Genomic DNA, 19950 nt, shown 5'->3' on the forward strand with positions numbered 1-19950 from the left:
TAGAGTAACCTTATGCCTTCTTTTAGCTCTCCTGATCACCTTCTCAAGTGTTGTCTTGTATTGCTTATACTCAAGTACCTCATTTGCTCCTTCCTTCAGGGATATTAGTCCTCTACCAAGTCATGTGCAAGCCATCTCTTCCATACACGTAAAAACATCCCAGGGAGAGATGTTTGAAATGATCTGAAAACCTGAACCCCCCCCCCCCGCCGCACCATTTCCTTAGCCACATGTTAAACAGTATGATCTTCCTATTGGTGGCCTCACTAGCACCAACTTCAACTTATGCCTCTTATTGGCTTGTACAACTCTATCAAGTCACTGCTCATCCTCCTTCTCTCCAAAACAAAAAGCTTTCTATGCCCTCTCTTTGGCTTTTATGTTGGCTTTGACTTCTCTTGCTAGCCACGGTTGTGTCATCCTGCCTTTAGAATACTTCTTCTCTGGGATGTTCCCAGAAACTCCAGTCAATGCTGCTGTGCTGTTACCCCTGCTAGTGTCCCCTTCCAATCAGCTTTGGCCAGCTCCCCGCCAATGCCTTTGTAATTCCCTTTACTCCACTGTAGTGTCGATACATATGACTTTAGCTTCTCCCTCTCAAACTGCAAGGCAATTCTATCATACTATGACCACTCATTTCTGAGGGTTCCTTTACCTTAAGCTCCCAAATCATATCCAGCTCATTTCACAACATCTGATCTGGAAATGTTGATCCCCTCGTTGGCTCAACCACAAGCTGCACCAAAAAGCCTTCTTGATGACATTCCGCAAATTCTCTTTCTTGGAATCTAGTATCAACTTTCTCAATCTGTCTTGTATATGGAAATTCCCCATGACTAACATTGCCTTTTTGACATGCTTTTTCTATCTCCCACTGTAATTTGTAGACCACATCCTGGCTACTGTTCAAAGGCCTGTAAATAACTCCCATGAAGGTCTTCTTACCCTTGCAGTTTCTCCACTCTACCCACAAGGATTCTACATCTTCTGATCCTATGTCACCACTTCCTAAAGATTTGATTTACTTTTTTACCAGCTGAGTTACTCCTCCTCTGCATACCTGCCTGTCCTTTCCACAGATTGTGTATCCCTGGATATTAAGCTTCCAATTGCAGTGGCCTTTCAGCCATGACAATGAACCTGCCAATCTCTAACTCTGCTACAAGATTATCTACCTTATTTTGTATTGAAATATAACACATTCAGTACTGTAGCTGTCACCCTTTTCAGTTCCGTGTCCCTTTTACATTGCGCCCAATCCTACCAACTGCAATTTTGCCCTAACATCTGCCTGTCCATCCTGACAGCCTCAGTATATACTACCTCTGCTTGTAAACCAACACCCCTATCCTCAGCCCTATTACTCCGGTTCCCATCTTTTTCTTTCTTGTGATATTCCTGTTTATTTCTTTTTTCAAGAGATCAATTTGCTGTCATTCTCATGATCTGTCAGGGTTGTTTGCAGACAAGACTGCTACACTACAGTAGAGGAGACTGCTGAGCCATATGGTATCTCAACATTAGCAAACTCTTTCCGTATTTTCTGAATAGAAACATGGGAAGTGACTGAGCATTTCTTTCTACCTTGTGTGTTCATTGAGCTGGCTGGTGGCATAGTGGCATCAGCACTGGACTTCAGAGCAAAGGCTCCCGAGTTTGAATCCAGCCGGCTCCCTTGCACACTTCCCATCTGTTCTGGGTTGAGCGTTGAGCCTAGCTACTTGGCCTTAAGCCTGCTAAAAAAACGCCATCATGACAGCGTCCTGATGACTCCACCCGGAGTTAAGGGCTTTCTTCTTCTGTGTGTTCATTGGGCTGGCACAGAGGACTTTTTGAATTAGACATAATTTCAGGATTTCTTAATCTTCAATGTTTTTGTTGATAAACTGCTGATATGTTATCTGCCACTGTATGGGTGTATTCATTATCTTAATCAGGCTTGCACCGAGATTTTTCATACAAAGCATATGCTTCTGAAGTAGGGATGAGATAGTTGCCCCCCCCCCGTCTTCTCTGCCATTTAATAAGTTCAAGATTGATTTGATTGTATCTTTAACTCCACGTTCCTATCTACTATTCAATCGGGTAATAAGCTAAAATATTGCCTTTAAACTATTCAAAGGCTCTGCTTCACCCACCCTTTAAGGAAGGCAGTTCCAGAGACTCTGGTCAAAGCTTTAAAGATTCAAAGTAGATTTATTGTCATAGTATGTATGCAATATACAACCCTGAGGTTTGTCTTCCCCACAGACAGCCACGAGATAAAGAACAACCATGGAACCCATTCAAAGAAAAAAGAAACCTCAACACCCCCTTCCCCCCACACGCAAAAAAGAACAAATTGTGCAAATGGCTACAAACAAAATAAAACTAACAAAAACATAGAATATAATGCACAAAACCATTGTCTGCAGGCAGCCCCGATTCAAAATCACCCAAACTAGCAGCAAAAATAGGAGTGACCAGTAAAACTAGAAACACATCATATATGAATTGAAGTCCACAATCCTAAAACTACTTCGAATAAATCTTGCTCTGGCACCATCCTCTGACCGCATTGAAGGAGAGAGGGAGTTTATTCAAACGCAAGGACCTTCCCTCGGGAGCAGTGAGTGAGAGGGGGGAGACAGACCATCACACGCAGACACCTTCCTCCGGCAGCACCGAGCGTGAGGCTGGTAGACAGCGCCGAACCATCGCTTGCCCTCTGCAACTGCCTCTGCAATTTCAATCTTCCTCAGCACTTTAATCATCGAGGTCGTGCCCCATCTCTGGTCTTCATGCCCTGTGCAGTGGTTGCAGCCTTGTGGAACTGCTTCCGAGACAGCGAAGCACCAGAAAGCCCGAAAACACGCGGCTAGAATGTAGATAACAAGCTCCAACATTAGCAGGACCACATCTGAAATTTAAAAAAAGACATAAAAGAGGTGAAAGGAGTTGCTTCGTGGCCCATGTAAGAACTTACCTCACCAAAAGTCGGAAGTGATCTCATAACATTTAAGAAGCATCTAAACAGCTGAGCACTGTAAGCCATGGATCAGGTGCTGCTTAGTGCGATTATTGTAGGTACATGCTTAACATCAGCACGTGCATGTTTTGGGTCAAACACATTGATTCTGTGCTGTATGGCTCAATGGCACATCACCCTCCAACAGAGAGATCATCATCCTCAACTGGGTCCTTATTTTTCAATGATGAATCTTAGTTGCACCCTCGCCATCTAGAGCAAACATCCCCCTTACGCACACTCTTTCAAGACCCCTCAGGATTTTATGTATTTTACCTAAGTCCCCTTTAACTCCAGAAAGCACCAGCCTGACCTGTCCAACTTGTCTTCAGTAAATCAACTCACCCATTCCAATATTTCCTGGGATTTTTAGTTTGATAACTCAAAAGCTACATACAAAATATTAATTAAATTGAACAAAAGTAGTATAAATGTTTGGCCCAAATTTATCTTGCCTTTATTTGAAGGAATTTCATCACTAATTAGGGTAATAAAGAAACATGGAACTGATCTTATCTGGCTCCTTGGTTGTTAAATTGTATTCCTTGTCAGTCAATCCAATAGCAACTGAACTAGTAGTACCAGGGAAATCTGTAGGTGTGATATTCTGCTCTGGATGGTACAAGCTGTTTAAAACTCAATAGCAGACTATGTGGAAGCACGTACATTTTTATTGGGAAGATTTTGTCTGTAATAAAAGAGTCAAACAGAATACTAAAGAAGAGTTACGCTAGGGCTGAAATGGATTGGCCAAAGGGTCAGGTAATGGAATGTAATGGCAACAAAAAGCTTTTTACTGACAAGTAATGCTCTAGACTTGAAAGGATTTACTGGGATTTATGCTTGATAATATTTATAGAACCTTTCAAATGAGTTGGGTTTGAAAGGACTAATGACAGAGAAGTTGAACTTGTTTGTGCTCTCCACAGTTTGAATGATGAATATCAATTTACCCTGTGGACAGTAGATAGGCCCCAATATGTTGTGGGTGTACTTGGAAGGGAGAATAAATAATGGTTCTACTCTGCAACAGAACCAAATACTGTTTATAAGCAAACAAGTCTCATGTGATAGGAAGAAGTAAGTGCTTCCTAAGAAGAGTATGTTTTGAATATTATAGCCATGCATGGAAGAATGTTACAAATTTAAAGGATTATATTGATGCACTTCTTGCAGCTGCCACTTCATTAATATTGTGATGTTTATTTACTCCCTTTGGGTGTCTACGTCTATTTCTTAACACTGCCCGGAAAGCAGGCTGAAAAAAAGGCAATCCGTTATTTCTAGGTTTTTTTTTGTTTTCGAAGTGAAGCTTTTTACTTATAGATTAATGTTTTCTTTATCCTCGTTGGAATTGAGTTCTTGCTGAGGGAGATCTATTGTGCTGCTCGGAACATAGAAGAGTACAGCACAGGAACAGGCCCTACAGTCCACAATGTTGTGCCAAACCAGCTAAAAAGTAAATTCTTAAAAATCCAAAAACTAATCCCTCCTACTTACACAACGTCCAATATCCCCCATCTTCCTCACATAGATGTGCCTATCTAAACCTCTCTTAAAAGCCGCTAAAGTATTTGCCTCTACCACCATACCAGGCAGTGCACTCCAGGTATCCACCACTCCCTGAGTGAAAAACTGACCCCTCACATCCCCTTTGAACCTACCCCTCTCACTATCAATGCATGCCGTCTGGTATTTGACATTGCGACCCTGGGAAAAAGCTGCTCACTGTCTACTCTGTCTGTGCCTCTCATAACTTTATAAAGTGGGTGAGACATTTGGGATAATTGTCCAGGACAAATGAACTCAAATAATGGTAAAATTTGTAAGGCTAGCTGATAATCATCCCTGTTAATTGTTGCATTTAGGTAGTTAAGGATTAATGAGCTGAAAGTGCTTAATGTTAATGAAAGAACTGCTCCAGAAGGAAGCACAAACCAGCATTTCAGGAACCATTGAAGTTGACATCTATGATGAAGAATCCTCACCATACGGCCATGCCCCCTCCTCCCTGCTACCATCAGGCAGGACATAGGGAAGCCTTAAGTCCCACACCTTCAGGTTAAGAAACAGCTACTTCCCTACCAAAACCAGAACTGACCTGCAAAAACCAAATTATAACTCAGCCATGCACCACACCTCATATTACTAAGAACCGTGTGATCTCTGCGGCTCGGCACACATTAGGTGATGCATTTACCAACAATCTGCTGGTGGAGCTCAGTGTATCTAGCATGATCTGTAAAGAGAAAGGTGTTGTTAATGTTTTAGGTCAAAACTCGGCATCAGGATATTTACGTTTAATACTTCCATCCGATCAGACACTTGAAACACCATGATCTGAAGTAACTTGATGTCGTGGCAGAAAATATTTCTGGAAGTTGGGGAGGTATCAGTGCACTGCAAGTAGGCTACAGCAATTGAACCTCTTGACCGTGTCTGCAGGCTTTTATGCACTGAGTTGCTGCCACATGATTGGCTGATTAGATATTTGCTTTAATGTGTATGTGTACAGATGTATCTAATAAAGTGGCTGCTGAGTGTATGATTATTTATGGAACATAGAACATTATTGCATAGTACAGGCCCATCAGCTCCCAACGCTGTGCTGACCTTTTAGCTTAATCTAAGATCATCGCGAGCCCAATCCACCCGCAATGCTTCCTCATGAGGATTCCAGCCATGGCCTCTTGTTGACACTGAAGGAGTAGGGTGTGATTAGAGATTTTTCTTGGGCTGAAAATACGGAGGATCTTCCAGAGGCTCTTGGTGTGGAATGACGACAACTTGGCAAGGTTGTTCTCTGTGGTGTGCCAGCATTCTGTCTCATACGAGGGTGTGGACAGAACGCAGCTCTGATACAGCTTCACCTTGGTGTGGACACTGTACTTGGCTGATCCCCAGATGTTGCTGGTTGATCTGAAGACATTTCTAGCTTTACTGAGTCTGCACCGGATGTCGTCCTTAGTCCCAGAAACCTGCCAAATAATTCTGCCCAGGTAGGTGAATCTGCCGGTGCTGGGTAAGTCGATGCCCTATGCCTTGACAGGAGGTTGAGGCTCTACATTGAGTGTCATGGTCCAGTCTTTCTGTGGCTGACTCTGCGTCCAGCTTGTCCACCAAAGCTACATGGGCACCGAGTTTTCTCTTGCATGTGCTGGTGTGTATGTGACAGTAATGCAAGGTCATCTGCAAAGTCAGGATCTTCTAAAGTAGAGAATAGAGTCCACCTAATGCCTTTCTGATTATCTTTCATTGTTTGCCTCTCAACCCAGTCAGTCACCAGGTTAAATAACATCACCGACATCGCACAGCCTTGCTTGACTCCTGTCTTCACTTCAAAGCTCAAATTGCAGTCCCCAACTGGGCAGGTGAAATTAACATGGAAACTCTGATTAAGCTGGACAATTTCGGAAGGGATCCCGAATGATCTGAGAATGTTAGAGGCTGTCCCTGTGGATGCTATCACAAGTCTTTTCAAGGTCCACAAAATTCACATACAGTTGCCTCTGCCACCCTGTGCACTGTTCTATGGTGCTACGCCGTGTGAAGATCTAGTTGACGCAGCCTCTGTTTCTCCTGAAGCCAGCTTGTCCTTTCCTCAAGCACATATCAACAGCATCTGTAAACAGTTGAACATTGACGTTGGTGAGAATTGTGCTGGTCACTGACTTAGTGTTCCTTTCATGGGGATCCTAACAATAACTCCCTTCGTCCAGTTCTTGGGTACTTGTCCACACTCGTACGTTATAGTAAACAGTGGTTGCAGGATGGCTGCTGCAAATTTTGGTTCAGTTTTGACTGGTTTGGTTTTCAAATTGTCATGTCCTGGAACTTTGCTTTGCTGTTCTTTAATGATTTAATCACAGCAACAATCTCTTCTTTTGTGGGTGGATCTGTGTTGATGCTTAGGTCCTCTGCCCCCTCTTATATGCCAGGTTCTTCATTTGGTGGTGGTCTATTCAGTAATTCTCTGAAATGTTCCATCCATCATGCTTCTTGGTTTTTCTCAGTTGTCAAAAGCATGACCGTTCTTATCTCTCACTGGATCTGTCCTGGAACTTTACGCATACCAATTTTGAAATCTAGTATATATTTCCCTGATCATCTCAACAGGCAGCCGCTTCCGCTTTCGCCTCCTCTGCAAGGTCTTTCATGTAGACTCTCTTATCCTTTCTAACAAGACTCTTCACTTTCTTGGTAGCTTCAGTATATGCTAGTTGAAGTTTCTCCTTAATTTGTGTTGACTTTACACCTAACACTTTGTTTCTTAATTTTCCGTCATTCTTCTAAGGTTGTCCATGTTTCCTGCTGTATCTATTCTTCGTTCTTCTTTCCAGCTCTGTAATCTAGAGAAGTTTCGCTGCTCCCCATGAAGACTGAAGAAATCCGTTCCCACATTGTGTCGATTCTGTCTACTGATACATCCTCGTGAAGGTCTTGTAAGGCCTGGAATCTGTTCTTGAGCTGAATGGTGAAAGCAGATCTCATACTGGTATCGTTGAGCTTTTCAACATCAGTATGTCTTTTTCCATATGTTCTGGTCCCAGTGTTCTCAGGTTGAGTTTCATCACTGCTACAGCAAGGTGGTGATCACTTACTGTATCTGCTCCTCTCTTCAAATTTACATCCTGGAAGGATCGTCTCCACAAACCATTGATCATTAAATGGTCAATCTGGTTCTTGTCCCATCCATTTGGTGAGCACTATGACAGTTTGTGGATTTCATGGTGTGGAAAGAGCATCCCTCCTGTGACCAGATTGTTCATGGCACAGAATTCCACCAGTCCTTTAGCATTGTAATTCATCCTTGTGTGCCCTTGACCCTAGTGAAGGTAGGCAAAAAAGAAGTGAGTCTGGATGCAAAACTAGTTCTCTGGCATCAGTTATTATGAGGTTAAATATTGCCCTAATGTCAAAATTAATTAATCGGTTTTAGAGGTTTGTTCCTGAGAGTGAAGCTGGACCTCTTATACAACTAGCAAAGTAAGTTGTGCACCCTGGTGTCAATACAGTGTCAGGGCAAGGAATTCCTATTTACAATTCATTTCTCAAACTAATAAAATTGATAAACAAGAGAAAATCTGCAGATGCTGGAAATCCAAGCAACACATGCAAAATGCTGGAGGAACTCTGCAGGCCAGGCAACATCTCTTCAGTTAGTCCTGACGAAGGGTCTCGGCCTGAAACGTTGACTGTACCCCTTCCTAGAGATGCTGCCTGGCCTGCTGCGTTCACCAGCAACTTTGATGTGTGTTGCTTGAATTTCCAGCATCTGCAGAATTCCTCGTGTTTGCATCTATGGAAAAGAGTACAGTTGATGTTTTGGGCTGAGACCCTTTGTCAGGACAGTCTGAGTTCCTGCTGAGTTCCTCCAGCATTTTGTGTGTGTTGCTAGCAAAATTCATTGTCATTACGCAAACATTGCAGAATAGGTTTGAGAAGCTCCTGAATACCAGCCTTCACAGATTTAAGTATATAGAATAAATGTACAGTACATCATTTTCAAATCATGTACTTAAATATATACTTGCAGTTAGATTTGATGTTTCGATTTCTAATCTTGGTACCTTGTTATTTATGCTTTCACTCACGTGACATATAATTCTTAAACCACCATGAAACTCTAATTGCTGCTCAGTTTTTATTTCAGAACCAGGCTGCCCTACTCAATCTCCTGTTTCTACTGAAGTTCTGATTACAAATATTATATACCCAGATGTTCTCCCTACAGACACTTCCTGCACTTATTATCAATTACTTAAATATACAATGCATATGCAATGACATGTTAGTAATCTTGTTCAGCAGCTCTTCAAACTTTACAACTTAACCATCCTGCTTACAGGCAAAGGCTAAAAGTCAATGATACATAACACCTGTATTGTCACAAAACATTCCAAAGTGCAGTGAATATTATCAAAACTCTACAATATAAATCATATAAGATTAGTTTAATGTTCAGGTTTCAGGATACTCCAATTAATCCATTATTCACAGTAGCAGTTATCCAGTTTTGCCCTGGGAAAAAGTCTTTGGCTATTGTACACCTCTATCAAATCACCTCTCCTTCTCCTTCTCTCTACTGAGAAAAGCCTGAGCTCACTGCTCCTACCTTCATAAGATATGTTCTCTAATCCAAACAGCATCCTGATAAATTGCCTCTGCACCCTGCAAAACTTCCACATTCTTCCTATAATGAGGAGACCAGAACTGAACACAATATTCCATGTGTGGTCTAACCAGGGCTGTATAGAATTGCAATATTATTTCTTGGCTCTTGAAGTCAATTCCCAGCTAATGAATGCCAACACACTGTGACCCTTCTTAACCACCCTCTCAACTTTTGGGGGATCTATGGACGTAGACACCAAGATCCACACGGCTAAGAATCATGCCATTAACCCTAAATTCGACCTTCATTGCTCTCCGGATTGTGTCACTTCTGCCATTCCTTAGCCCAGCTCTGCATCCTGTCAAGGTCCCGTTATAAACTTACTATCCAGAGCTCCACCAGCTTCCATGTCATCTGCAGAATTACTAACCCACCCTTCCACTTCCTCAAGCAAATCATTTTTAAAAATTACAAAGTGATAGATACCAAAACAGATCTCTGTAGAACGCCACTGGTCAACAAGCAACAGGCAGAATACCCTCCATCTACAACCACTCTCTGGACTTCCATGGGCAAGCCAGTTTTGAATCCATATTTGCCAGGTTTCCCTGGATCCCATGCCTCCTGACTTTCTGAATGAGCTTAGCATGGGGAAGCTCAGCAAATTAGTCAAAGGAAAGTACAGCAAAGAAACAGGATCCTTGGTCCATTTAGTCCATGCCAAAGCATTTGAACTGCCAACTCCCACAGACCTGCACTGGGAACATAGCCCTCCATAGCCCTACCATCTATGTACCTTTCCAAACTTTATTTTAAATATTGAAATCAAGCTTACATGCACCACTTGTGGTGACATCTTGTTCCACATGCTCATGGCCCTCTGACTGAAGAAGATTTCCTTCATATTCCCCTTAAACCTCTCACCTTTCACCCTTAATCCATGACCTCTAGTTGTCATCCTACCCAACCTCAGTGGAAAAAGCCTGCTTGCCTTTACCCTATCGATACCCTTACCAGGTCCTGATGCCTTGTGTAGGTTCATCCTCTTGAAAGATGTTCTGATGTTGGCCTCTGAAACACATATCTCAGGGTCACCAGCTGCTGCAGGGATTTGCACTGGTGTAGTTTTATTCTCCCGTTCAAAGTGTGCATCGAAGACATTGAGCTCATCTGGGAGTGAAGCAGCACAGCCATTAATGATGTTAGTCTTCACCTTGTGGGAAGTAATGGCGTGCTCACCCTGCCAGAGCTGACGTACTGTACATCTGATGCCATCTCTATCTGTCTAATTACATCAATCTATCTGTCTGTCTGACTATCTATTTCCTCCTAAAGTGAGGGATCATAGTCAGTGGTAGATACTTAGGGGATAATATTTCAAGCTCATTACTAATGCCTCTACATATTCGGTAGTAGTAGATGATATTCCTAATTGATAAAATCTAGTACTAACACAATATGGTTGTGCAAACTGATTCTTCCGTGATGGTTAAGTGTAAACTTCACATATCAGCAAAGCATATTAATAAAAGTAGTATGTTCCTGAAATGATATATTTGCTTGCGTCTTTATTCTTTGGAACGTAGACGGTTGAGGGGGACTTAATAGGGGTATTTAAAATTATGAGGGGGATAGATAGTGTTGATGTGGATAGGCTTTTTCCATTGAGAGTGGGGGAGATTCAAACAAGAGGACATGAGTTGAGAGTTAAAGGGCAACAGTTTAGGGGTAACATGAGGGGGAATTTCTTTACTCAGAGAGTGGTAGCTGTGTGGAACGAGCTTCCAGCAGAAGTGGTTGAGGCAGGTTTGATGTTGTTGTTTAAAGTTAAACTGGACCGCTATATGGACAGGAAAGGAATATGGAGGGTTATGGGCTGAGTGCAGGTTGGTGGGACTAGGTGAGAGTAAGAGTTCGGCACAGACTAGAAGGGCCGAGATGGCCTGTTTCCGTGCTGTAATTGTTATATGGTTAAGACCATATTTGTGCTGAGACTTTGGACAAAGTTTGCATGACACTTTTTCTAACTTTTGTAAGTGACCTGTGACCTGAACTTTGAGAAGGGCATTATTTCTTGTTAAAATTCCACATTGTTTCAAATTAAAGCTTTAAGCGTAGTGAGGAAACACTCAAATCCAGAGGTGTTTTTGATACTTTACCCATCAAACATTTCACAGCCACATCCTAAGGTCCATTGCTTTTCCTCATTCCACCTCTCACAACCCACCCAGCCAACACACTTTTCGTCCCCCTTCCCTTCGGGAGAAGGCTCAGGAGCTTGAAGACTCGTACGGCCAGATTTGGGAACAGCTTCTTTCCAACTGTGATAAGACTGCTGAACAGATCCTGACCCGGATCTGGGCTGTACCTTCCAAATATCCGGACATGCATCTCGGTTTTTTTGCACTACCTTACTTTCCATTTTCCTATTTTCTATTTATGATTTATAATTTAAATTTTTAATATTTACTATCGATTTGTAATCCAGGGAGTGGGAAGCGCAGAATCAAATATCGCTGTGATGATTGTACGTTCTAGTATCAATTGTTTGGTGACAATAAAGTATAAAGTACTCCTGTTTGAGCTGCTCTTCCTCCAGGTAAGGCATACAAGATGAGATCACAAATGGGAAACCTATTGTAATATGCATAGTCCGAGCAAAAAAATGCCACAGATTTAAAACAAGATTTGGCAGAAAATAAGCAATCATTTAGTAGGGAGAATTAACAGAAGGCAAAATAAACCAAATTCTGAGGTCCTGTTAGAGAGGTTGAGTGTGTGTATATCTACAAATCTTGTTTGCCTGAGAGGGTTTACAAATCATACAAGATCCTTGACTTCATAAATAGAATCATGGTGTCTACAAAAGAAAAGAAATTAGGCTAATTATATATAAATCTGGTTGAAATCACCAGGAGACTGAAGGAGAGGGTGGCATTGTTGTGCAAGAAATAGAGCCATTGTCTCACAGCCAAAGACACAGATTCAATCTGCTGTGTAGAGTGTGTACATTCTCCCCGTGACTGCGTGAGTTTCAGTCAAGAGCTCCTTCAACGTCCCAAAGATGAGCAAGTTGGTAAGTTAATTGGCCACTCTAAATTGCCCTAGTATGTGGGTAAGTGATAAATCTGGAGGGAACTGGGGAGAATAAAAAAATGGATTAAAGTAGGAATGGGTACAAAGTCTATACTGTCTTTCTCCCTCTGACTTCACGACTCTATAGAATGCAGCACTGTAGCACCAGGTGTAAGCGGCTCATTTGAGAAGTTGGGCTTATTTTCCTTAGTGTAGTGCAGGTAGGAGAATACTTAACATTGTGTGTTCACGGAGGTTTTGATTAAATTAAGAGAAGGTGTATATGGTGGTAATAAGCATAATGAATCATCACGGAGTTGAGCAAAAGGAAAAGGGCACACAGATTACTTAAGATTTGAAATACCTGAAGAAGTCAGTGAAAACAGATTCTGTCATAATTTACAAAATGCAACTGGATCAATTCTAAGTGGTTAAAATACAGAACTTTGTTGAAAAAACGGGGGATTGGAACTTATTGAACAACTTTTGCGAAAAGGTATCTCTGGCACGACTGAGTAAATGACTGGTAAAATTATGTGATGTCATTACGGAATTCCCAATCAAAGGTTCTTTAACTTAGGTTTTGGCAACCACTCTCTTAAAGTTAAAATAAATTATTTTCAGATTCTGCCAACCGCTATGTTTTCAATTTCATTCTAATGTTAGAACCATAATGAAAAAGGTTTGTATTTGTGTCAGTGTAATTATTAAACAGTCTAGCAAATTACATCAGATTGCACAAGAAGGGAAAAAACAATGAAATAGAAAGAAATTCCAGAAATTCCAGCAGAGCTCAACTGGGAAAGTTGAAGGCAGGTAGGGTAATTTCTAAACCTCTTCCACACAATGGAAAGCAGAGAGTGTACTCTGTACTTTGTTCACACAGAAGGAATCTACATTTCACTTATCAGTTCATTTCACTTGAATGATATGGTTGTGTCCTTTTGCCATAGTTTATAAAAGATCAACCATGAAAATCATGATCGTTGATCTCAACTCAGTCTTTACATAATCCAGATGACACATCACTGCAATGGATTTAAAAAGGCGTTCAGAGGTGATTTTGCAGTTATTTTGGTTTGTCTTTGAAGTAGAACCACATATAGGGACATAGAATCATGGAGCACCACAGCACTGACATCAAAGTACTTATCCAAACTTCTCTGAAATGTTGCAGTTAAACCTGCATCTGTCACTTCCCGCGGCAGCTCTTTCCACACTCACACCACCCTCTTAATGAAGAAGTTCCCCTGCAGGGTTACCGGGAATGGCAGCTGGATAACCTTCGGCACGTATGAGAGAATAAGGAGGTGATGGATAGGAGCTGCAATGAGGTGGTCACCCCGAAGCTCCAAGAGGCAGGTTGCTGGGTGACTGTCAGGCCAGGGAGAGGAAGGAAAAAGAGACAAACAGCACAGAGCCCCCCTGTGGCTGTTTCCCTCAACAACAAGTGTATCATTTCCAGTGCTGTTTTGGGGCAGAGGGTGGGGATCAACCTAACAGGGGAAAGCAGCGGCAGCAAGGCCTCTGGCGCAGAGTCTGGCTTTGTGGCTCAGAAGGGTAGCAGAAGAGTGCAGTGGTGATAGGGGATTAAATAGTTTGGGGAGCAGAGAGGAGATTGTGTGGATGTGAAAAAGACACTCGGATGGTACATTGCCTCCCCGGTACAAGGGTTAGTGAGAGGTCTCAGATCGGGCTGCTCTCCCTCCTTTAGAGTGAACCACAGCATTCTGAAGGGGGAGGGTGAGCAGCCATAGGATGTGGTATCAATTGGTACCAACAGCACAGGTCAGAAAAGGGATGAGATCCTGAAGAGAAAATATGGGGGAGCTAGGGACGATGCTGAAAATCATAACCTTAAGGTAGTAATCTCTGGATGGCTGCCTGTGCCACATGCCAGTGGGGGTAAGATAGGTTGATATGGCAGATGAATGTGTGGGTGAAGAATTGGTGCAGGGAGCAGGGTTTCATATCTCTACATCATGGGGATCTCTTTTGGGAAAGATACGGCCTGTACAAAAAGGACAGGGGCCCAACATTCCTGCGGGTAGGTTTGTTGGAGTCGTTGGGCAGGGTTTACACTAGTTTGGCAGGGGCGTGGGAACTGGTGCAATAGTACAGAGGACGGGGCGGTTGGTATGCAAGAAGATACAACACGTAGAGAGGCTGTGAGGAACGATAGGCAGTTGCTAGAGCAAAATTGCAGTCAGTGGGATGGGTTGTAGTGAGTCTAATGCAAGAAGTATCAGGAACAAGGGTGATGAACTTGGATCATGAAACTACAACAATGTGGCTATTATGGACAATTAGCTGTCACAAGGCAGGAATGACTGCTCAATGTTCCGGGATTTAGATATTTCAATAGGGACACGGAGGGAGGTAAAAGGTGGGGAGGTGGCATTGCCAATCACGTGTAGTATCTCAGCTGCAGAAGGAAGGACGTTGAGCAGGGATTGTCTATTGAGTTAGTGTAGGTGGAAGTCAGATACAGGAAGGGAGCAACTGCTCTACTGGGCCTCTTCTATAGACCTCCCAATAGCAAAAGAGGGACCGAGGAATGCATTGGGAGGCAGGTTTTGAAAAGGTGCAAAAATAGCAGGGTTGTTGCCATGAGTGACCTCATTAGTGCCAAAGCTTTGAATGGATGTAACTTGTTAGGTGTGTCCAGGAAGGATTCCTGATACAATGCGTAAACAGACCAACTCAAGGTGCGTCCATACTGGTCCTGGGCTATAAACCAGGTCAGGTGTCAGGTGTCAGAGCATTTCGGAGATGGAGTCCACAACTCCATGACCTTTACCATAACCTTAGACAGGGATAGGAGCAGATGGCATGGGAAAGTATTTAACTGAGGGAGAGAGAATTATGATGCTAATAAGCAGGAACTTGGGAGCATGAATTGGGAATGGACGTAATCCCAGTAAATGCACAATAGAAACGTGGAGATTGTTTCAGAAACACTTGCCTGGGGCTCTGGACAGGTTTGTCACATGAGGCAGACAAAGGATGGTAAGGTGTGGAACATTTAGTCAAGAGGAAGAAGGAAGCTTACCTGAGGTTTAGGAGGCAAGCATCAGACAGGGCTCTGGAGAGTTACAAGGTACCCAGAAAGGAACTGAAGAATGAACTTAGGAGAGCTGGAAGGGGGCGTTTTCCAGTGGTCTGATATTTATGCTTGCCTCTCTTTTACTCTTTACATATCTGACAAAACTTATGGTATCCTCTTTTATATTATTGCTAGTTTACTTCATATTTCATCTTTTCTTCCCTGTGGCTTTTTTAGTTACCTTCTGTTGGTTTTTAAAAGCTTCCCAATCATCTAACTCCCCACTAATTTTTGCTAAATTGTATGTCTTTTCTTTTCCTTTTATGCTGTCTTTGACTTCACTTGTCAGCCACGGTGGCCTCATCCTCTCTCTAGAATACGTCTTTATTTTTGGGATGTATCTATCCTGCACCTTCCGATTGCCCCAGGAATTCCAGCCATTGTTTTACTGCAGTCATTCCTGCTCGTGCCCTCTTCCAATCAACCTTGACCAACTTCTTTCTCATGTGACCCTCAGGTTTGGCTGACGCTGTTAGTCTAGGGGAGACAGTCTCTGACCCCACCAAAACATGTGAAATCTGAGGTGCAAAACCTCCTGTTGGTGTGGATGCTGTGTGATCCGTTCCCCCGTTACAAATCAGTACCATGAAATAACTGACAGTACACCATATGCAATTAAATGATTTAGCTTTATAATTCTTAATTTGACTGAAGGGTTAGTAAAGAAAAACAAAAAGAAAAGGGCCCATTTTAATAAAACAGTCTAATGTGCACAACTTGGAGCTCACGGTTTCCATTGGTCCTCCATCGATTTCCCCGGGCTTCGTCAACTTCCAGCCCCACTCCAAGTCCACTCCATCGGGCTGTCTATGACCTCGCCTTTCTGGCATCTTCTCTCTTCATCTCTCGCTCAACAATATGGTTTTATATTGCTATAATATACTCTATCCTTGGTTGGTGCAACTGTAATGAAACCCAATTTCCCTCGGGTTCAATAAAGTATATCTATCTATCTAGCTATCAAAAGACCCAGATCACCTCATTCTCAGGCAGAGAACAAGAAAAAAACACTCCCTTCATTGGACGGTGCACATTCCAAAGCCCCTGTTATCTCTAGCCATAACCCAAACACTGCTTCTACAGAAAAAAACATTACATTAACAGTGAAACCTTTTGCAAGGTATTACACCTTTGTAAGTGCCTTTATTCCACTGTAATACTGACACATCTGAATATACCTTTTCCCTCTCAAACTACAGGGTGGATTCTAGCACGTTATGATCACTGCTTTTTAAGGGTTGCTTTATCTTAAGCTCCCTAATCAAAGTTGTTTCGTTATGCAACACTCAGTCCAGAATTGCCTTTTCCCTACTGGGCTCAACCACAAGCTACACTAAAAGACAATTTCATAGGCATTCTGCTAAATCTCTCTCTTGGGATCCAGCACCAACTCGATTTTCCCAATTTACCTGTATATTGAAATCCCACATTAATATCGTAACCAACAATCTCTATTTTTTTGTACAGCTGCGCAGGCCAATCACTGCTCTGAGCAGGGACTTTTTACACAGTCTGAAAAGTGCAAGACACTTTACATCTTTTTTTCTGTAAATTGGAATATTTAGAAAGAAAACTGAAAAATCACATACGTTTGATTACTAACCAAAAAAGTCAGAATATAGAATTTTTCAAAAAAACAACCTCACAACTGCAAGTTAACAGTGTCAGGCAGTCAAAACAACCGACAGATACAATAGCAAAATTTAAATGTTTTGACTAGACGGCATCAACGTTCAGTGGGCTGGAGGTATATTAACAATGAGTTACTAACTTCCCTTCTGTGTTGTTACAATTTGTAACAGTGTTGCAACTGGAAACACTGACATTGTAAATACATTGAAGCTCTAAAATCTTTCAAAGTGAAGGTTGTGGTACATTTACTATTTATAAAATTTCTGGATTACATTCATTAACACAATTAATTACATGGTATTTCACAATTATGTTAACATAGATTTCAAAATTATATTAACATTACATAAAAGAAAATTCCAGCTGTGCGGCAACAAAGGCTTTGTGTGCAGGAGTATTTCAGCTACTGTGCAGCCACACACCCACGTAGCTTAGAGGGAACAGTGATCGGAACATTGCCCTTTTTACATGCCTTTTCTATCTCTCTTTGTAATTTGTATCCCACATCCTCGTGACTATTTGGAGGCCTGTATCTAACTCCCATCAGGGACATTTTACACTTGCATTTTCTTAACTCTGTCCACATGTATTCTACATCTTCCGATCCAATGTCGCCTCTTTCGAAAGATTTGATTTCATTTTTTACTAACAGAGCCACCCCACCCCCTCTGCCAACCTGCCTGTCCTTTCAATACAATGTGTATCCTTCGATGTTAGACTTCCAATTATGATCTTCTTTCAGCCACGACTCACTGATGCCCACAACATTGTGCCTGCCGATCTCTAATTGTGTTACAACATCATCTACTTTATTCTGTGTGCTGTGTGCATTCAAATATAACACCTTCAGTCCTGTATTCATCACTGTTTTCGATTTTGCCCCAGTGCTACACTGACTGCAGTTTAGCCCTAACGTTTGCCTGTCCTTTCTACACACTGCACTTATTTGTATACCAACTGCCCCATCCTCAGCCCTATCATTCCCATTCCCTTCCTCCCCAATAGCTCTAGCAAACATGCCAGCAAGAACATTGGCCCCTCTCGGATTAAGGTTTAACCCACCTTTTTTGTGCAGGTCACACCTTCCTTAGAAGAGATCCCAATGATCCAGAAATCTGAAGCCCTGCCTCCTGCACCAGTTCCTCAGCCATGCATTCATCTGCCAAGTCAACCTATTCTTACCCTCACTGGTGTGTGGCACAGGCAGCAATCCAGAGGTTATTACCCTGGAGGTCCTGCTTTCCAGTTTCCTACTTAACTCTCTAAATCCCTATCAAGTTCAAGTTTAATTGTTATTCAGCCATACATGAACACCCATAAATACAGCCAAACGAAACAGCATTACTCCGGGCCAAGGTGCATAACACAGTGCCAACAGTCACACACAGCCCAAGGCACAACTAGCATATATAAGATAACAGGCACATATAAAATATCAGTAAAATACAGACACACAAAAGAAGTCCAAAACTGTTGCAACAATCTGCAGCTGAATACAACACAGGTTGTCTTCTGCTGAGCCAACACTGGGGGGAGCACCGAATCCAGCTTTGCCGCTGCACCATACAGCCTCCAGTGAAGTCCACCCGCTCCGTCGCCTCTCTCCTGCACGGCTGTAAACAGGCGACACTGTGGCTCGGGGCCCGGACCTTGCTATGACCAAGGCCATGAAGCTCCCCTGCCATCCGCCCCACCATTGGCCAATAAATCAGTGAATCAGATTGGCAGCATCCCACATTAACAACGTCCAACAGGGTCTTGCACTCGCAAGGACAGTGACTAAGAGGACCACGTGCGTTTTTATTTACTGCACGCCGCTTTCACGCGTTGACTCCTCCAATGCCTCTCTGACATGGTCCACACCAGGCCCAGCTCCTTCTGTTTCTCCTCCAACGAGCAACTCGTTGATGGGGTAGACCTGCAGTGCTTTCAGTTCTTAATGTCCAGCAGGGTCTTACAAGTGTAAAAATACATTTAAAAAAGACAATAACACCTTTGGCTGACCCCATAGAAGCCACTGTGAACGAATATGCCGACCCTTACCACAGGACTATATTCTCTATTCAGGACCTTCTCCCATTTCCTACCTATGTGGTTGGTACCGATATGTACCATGACTTCTGGATGCTGATCCTCCCCTTCCAGAATGCTGTAGACCCAATGTAAGTCATCTCTGACCCTTGCACCTGCAAGGCAAAATACTATCTGAGTGTCTTTTTTACATCCACAAAATCTCCTGTCTGCTCCGCTAACCCTACAGTATGGCACCCCTCTTCTTCCCCCTTCCCTTCTGAGCCACAGAGCCAGACTGGGCGCCAGAGACTTGCTCACTGCAGTTTCACCCTGGTAGGCCCTCCCCAAAACAGTATCCAAAGATGTATACTTACCACGGAGGGAATTGGCCACAGGGGTACTCCACACGAGCTGCATATTACCCTTCTCTCTCCTAATAGTCATTTAGGTATCTGTCTCCTGCAATTCAGGGGTGACGATCTCCCCGTAACTCCTATCTATCATACCTCCTCATTCTCCCATATGAGCCGAAGGTCATCAAGCTGCAGCTCAAATTCCTCCAAGGAGCTGCAGCTCGGTGCACTTTGTGCAGATGTAATTACCAGAGAGACTGGAGGTCTGCCAAAGATCCCACATCTCACACAGGAAGCATACCATGAAACCTGGACCTATTCTCAGTGCATTAGCTATGTACTAAATGGGGGGGGGGGGGGGACCTTACTAGAAACTTACTTAGAGTCTGAGAGTCTGCATCTGTGCTCGCCTAAGTCTGTTCTCGCCTAACCCTGTTGAGCAAAAGTTGGACAATTCTAACACTAGCCCACTGCAACAATGGCCACTGCACTTACACCTTCCTTCTTTTTACTGGCTCAAATAAGACCCAGTCCAGATGAGACTCGCAGATTTCAAATGGCTCCTGCCCTGCAAGATGTCGCTCTCTCACTCGCTACTGCAAGCAAACTTTGTTTCATCCACAAATTTGTTGATCCAGTTTACACATTA

The sequence above is a fragment of the Mobula hypostoma genome, chromosome 2 (genome assembly GCF_963921235.1).
Source record: "Mobula hypostoma chromosome 2, sMobHyp1.1, whole genome shotgun sequence".
NCBI lineage: Eukaryota > Metazoa > Chordata > Chondrichthyes > Myliobatiformes > Myliobatidae > Mobula > Mobula hypostoma.